Source organism: Aethalodelphis obliquidens, unplaced genomic scaffold (genome assembly GCF_003676395.1).
Source record: "Aethalodelphis obliquidens isolate GAN/ISIS:26980383/991018 unplaced genomic scaffold, ASM367639v1 scaffold1969, whole genome shotgun sequence".
Lineage (NCBI taxonomy): Eukaryota > Metazoa > Chordata > Mammalia > Artiodactyla > Delphinidae > Aethalodelphis > Aethalodelphis obliquidens.
In genome coordinates, this window is record NW_020839876.1 from 1 (window position 1) to 4,555 (window position 4,555).

General features: G+C 53.4%; 1 long non-coding RNA gene across 7 annotated transcripts; it reads right to left on the reverse strand.

The window, feature by feature from the left end:
- Positions 1–6: 6 nt before the first annotated feature.
- On the reverse strand, positions 7–4,493 carry LOC113617130 (uncharacterized). Of its 7 annotated transcripts, XR_003431528.1 has the most exons (5): positions 4,061–4,080; positions 2,248–3,903; positions 1,222–1,749; positions 555–1,064; positions 7–244 (listed from the first exon to the last, which is right to left on the reverse strand). It is a non-coding gene; the product is annotated as an uncharacterized LOC113617130 (long non-coding RNA). The 7 variants fall into 7 exon arrangements; XR_003431527.1 differs by lacking the exon at positions 4,061–4,080 and adding an exon at positions 4,380–4,493 and having other exon boundaries at positions 7–1,064; positions 2,248–3,754; XR_003431524.1 differs by lacking the exon at positions 4,061–4,080 and adding an exon at positions 4,297–4,493 and having other exon boundaries at positions 7–1,064.
- Between the last annotated feature and the right edge of the window lie 62 nt (positions 4,494–4,555).

Below are 4,555 nucleotides of genomic sequence, written 5' to 3' on the forward strand. Positions count from 1 at the left end.
ACAACAGCTGGAACTCTCACCATTCTGTTTCCCTTTCACAGCAGCTCTAACTCTCACCACTCTGTTTCCGCTTCACAGCAGCCCTCACTCTCAACGCTCTGGGTTGCCCATCAACACAGCTGTAACTCAGCGCTCACTGTTGCCCATTCATAGCAGCTATAACTCTCAGCGCTCTGTTGACCCTTCATTGTAGCTCTGACTAAATCTCAGCGCTGTCTGTTTCCCCTCCACAGCAGCTCTATCTCTCAGCGCTCTGTTTGCTTCTTCACAGCAGCTCTAACTCTAAGCGCTCTCAGTTGCCCCTTCAATGCAGCTCTATAACTCACAGCACTCTGTTCCCACTTTAACGCAGCTCTAACTCTCACCGCTCTCTGTTGCCCTTCAGAGCAGCTCTGACTAAATCTCAGTGCTCTCTGTTTCCCCAAGGCAGCATTAACTCTCAGCGCTCTCTATTGCCCCTTCACAGGAGCTCTAACTCTCACCGCTCTGTTTGCTCATCGAGAGCAGCTCTAATTCTAAGCGCTCTCAGTTGCCCCTTCACAGCAGCTGTAAACCTCAGCGAGCTCTGTTGCCCCTTTAACGCAGCTCTAACTCTCAGCGCTCGCTGTTGCCCCTTCAGTGCAGCTCTGACTAAATCTCAGCGCGCTGTGTTGCCCCTTCACAGAAACTCTCTCAGCACGCTCTGTTGCCCCTTCACAGCAGCTCTAACTCTCAGCGCGCTCTGTTGCCCTTCAGAGTAGCACTAAATCTCAGCGCTTTCTGTGGCCCCTTCACAGCAGCTCTAACTCTCAGAGCGCTCTGTTGCCCCTTCAGAGGAGCTCCGACTAAATCTCAGCGATCTGTGTTGCCCCTTCACAGCAGCTCTAAATCTCAGCGCTGTGTGTTGCCCCTTCACAACAGCTGTAACTCTCACCACTCTCTGTTTCCCCTTCACAGCAGCTCTAACTCTCACCAATCTCTGTTTCCGCTTCACAGCAGCCCTGACTCTCTACGCTCTCTGTTGCCCCTTCACAGCGGCTTTAACTCTCAGTGCTCTCAGTTGCCCCTTCACAGCAGCTCTAACTCTCAGAGCGCTCTGGTGCCCCTTCAGAGCGGCTCTGACTGAATCTCAGCGCTCTCTGTTTCCCCTCCACAGCACCTCTATCTCTCAGCGCTGTTTGCTTCCTCAGAGCAGCTCTAATTCTAAGCGCTCTCAGTTGCCCCTTCACAGCAGCTCTGAACCTCAGCGAGCTCTGTTGCCCCTTCACAGCAGCTCTAACTCACAGCACTCTTTGTTGCCCCTTTAATGCAGCTCTAACTATCAGCGCTCTCTGTTGCCCTTCAGAGCAGCTCTGACTGAATCTCAGCGCGCTCTGTTTCCCCTCCACAGCACCTCTATCTCTCAGCGCTCTGTTTGCTTCTTCACAGCAGCTCTAATTCTAAGCGCTCTCAGTTGCCCCTTCACAGCAGCTCTGAACCTCAGCGAGCTCTGTTGCCCCTTCACAGCAGCTCTAACTCTCAGCGCTGTGTGTTGCCCCTTCACAACAGCTCTAACTCTCACCACTGTTTCCGCTTCACAGCAGCCCTGACTCTCAACGCTCTGTGTTGCCCCTTCAACGCAGCTCTAACTCTAAGCGCTCGCCGTTGCCCCTTCAGTGCAGCTCTCACTAAATCTTAGCGCTCTGTGTTGCCCCTTCACAGAAGCTCCTTCAGCGCTCTCTGTTGCCCTTCAGAGCAGCTCTGACTAAATCTCAGCGCTCTCTGTTTCCCCTCCACAGCAGCTCAATCTCTCAGCGCTGTTTGCTTCCTCAGAGCAGCTCTAATTCTAAGCCCTCTCAGTTGCCCCTTCACAGCAGCTCTAAACCTCACCGAGCTTCACAGCAGCTCTAACTCTCAGCGCTGTGTGTTGCCCTTCAGAGCAGCTCTGACTAACTCTCCGTGCTTTCTGTTGACCCTTCACATCAGTCTGACTAACTCTCAGCGCTCCCGGTTGCCCCTTCACAGCAGCTCTAACTCTCAGCGCCCTGTGTTGCCCCTTCAACGCAGCTCTAATGCTCACCACTCTTTACTGCCCCTTCACAACAGCAATAAATCAGCGCTCTCCGTTGCCCCTTCACAGCAGCTCTAACTCTCAGCGCCCTGGGTTGCCACTTCAATGCAGTTCTACTTCTCAGCACTCTTTATTGCCCCTTCAGAGCAGCTCTAACTCTCACAGCACACTGTTGCCCTTCAGAGCAGCTCTGACTAAATCTCAGCGCACTGTTTCACCAAGGCAGCTTTAACTCTCAGCGCTCTCTATTGCCCCTTCACAGGAGCTCTAACTCTCACCGCTGTTTGCTACTTGAGAGCAGCTCTAATTCTAAGCGCTCTCAGTTGCCCCTTCACAGCAGCTGTAAACCTCAGTGAGCTCTGTTGCCCCTTCAACGCAGCTCTAACGCTCAGCGCTCGCTGTTGCCCCTTCAGTGCAGCTCTCACTAAATCTCAGTGCGCTGTGTTGCCCCTTCACAGCAGCTCTAACTCTCAGCGCGCTCTGTTGCGCTTCAGAGTAGCACTGACTAAATCACAGCGCTTTCTGTGGCCCCTTCACAGCAGCTCTAACTCTCAGAGCGCTCTGTTGCCCCTTCAGAGGAGCTCTAACTCTAACCGCTCTGTTTGCTACTTGAGAGCAGCTCTAATTCTAAGCGCTCTCAGTTGCCCCTCACAGCAGCTGTAAACCTCATCGCTCTCTCTTGCCCCTACAACGCAGCTCTAACGCTCAGCGCTCGCTGTTGCCTCTTCAGAGCAGCTCTGACTAAATCTCAGCGCTCTGTGTTGCCCCTTCCCAGCAGCTCTAACTCTCAGCGCTATGTGTTGCCCCTTCACAACAGCTGGAACTCTCACCATTCTGTTTCCCTTTCACAGCAGCTCTAACTCTCACCACTCTGTTTCCGCTTCACAGCAGCCCTCACTCTCAACGCTCTGGGTTGCCCATCAACACAGCTGTAACTCAGCGCTCACTGTTGCCCATTCATAGCAGCTATAACTCTCAGCGCTCTGTTGACCCTTCATTGTAGCTCTGACTAAATCTCAGCGCTGTCTGTTTCCCCTCCACAGCAGCTCTATCTCTCAGCGCTCTGTTTGCTTCTTCACAGCAGCTCTAACTCTAAGCGCTCTCAGTTGCCCCTTCAATGCAGCTCTATAACTCACAGCACTCTGTTCCCACTTTAACGCAGCTCTAACTCTCACCGCTCTCTGTTGCCCTTCAGAGCAGCTCTGACTAAATCTCAGTGCTCTCTGTTTCCCCAAGGCAGCATTAACTCTCAGCGCTCTCTATTGCCCCTTCACAGGAGCTCTAACTCTCACCGCTCTGTTTGCTCATCGAGAGCAGCTCTAATTCTAAGCGCTCTCAGTTGCCCCTTCACAGCAGCTGTAAACCTCAGCGAGCTCTGTTGCCCCTTTAACGCAGCTCTAACTCTCAGCGCTCGCTGTTGCCCCTTCAGTGCAGCTCTGACTAAATCTCAGCGCGCTGTGTTGCCCCTTCACAGAAACTCTCTCAGCACGCTCTGTTGCCCCTTCACAGCAGCTCTAACTCTCAGCGCGCTCTGTTGCCCTTCAGAGTAGCACTAAATCTCAGCGCTTTCTGTGGCCCCTTCACAGCAGCTCTAACTCTCAGAGCGCTCTGTTGCCCCTTCAGAGGAGCTCCGACTAAATCTCAGCGATCTGTGTTGCCCCTTCACAGCAGCTCTAAATCTCAGCGCTGTGTGTTGCCCCTTCACAACAGCTGTAACTCTCACCACTCTCTGTTTCCCCTTCACAGCAGCTCTAACTCTCACCAATCTCTGTTTCCGCTTCACAGCAGCCCTGACTCTCTACGCTCTCTGTTGCCCCTTCACAGCGGCTTTAACTCTCAGTGCTCTCAGTTGCCCCTTCACAGCAGCTCTAACTCTCAGAGCGCTCTGGTGCCCCTTCAGAGCGGCTCTGACTGAATCTCAGCGCTCTCTGTTTCCCCTCCACAGCACCTCTATCTCTCAGCGCTGTTTGCTTCCTCAGAGCAGCTCTAATTCTAAGCGCTCTCAGTTGCCCCTTCACAGCAGCTCTGAACCTCAGCGAGCTCTGTTGCCCCTTCACAGCAGCTCTAACTCACAGCACTCTTTGTTGCCCCTTTAATGCAGCTCTAACTATCAGCGCTCTCTGTTGCCCTTCAGAGCAGCTCTGACTGAATCTCAGCGCGCTCTGTTTCCCCTCCACAGCACCTCTATCTCTCAGCGCTCTGTTTGCTTCTTCACAGCAGCTCTAATTCTAAGCGCTCTCAGTTGCCCCTTCACAGCAGCTCTGAACCTCAGCGAGCTCTGTTGCCCCTTCACAGCAGCTCTAACTCTCAGCGCTGTGTGTTGCCCCTTCACAACAGCTCTAACTCTCACCACTGTTTCCGCTTCACAGCAGCCCTGACTCTCAACGCTCTGTGTTGCCCCTTCAACGCAGCTCTAACTCTAAGCGCTCGCCGTTGCCCCTTCAGTGCAGCTCTCACTAAATCTTAGCGCTCTGTGTTGCCCCTTCACAGAAGCTCCTTCAGCGCTCTCTGTTGCCCTTCAGAGCA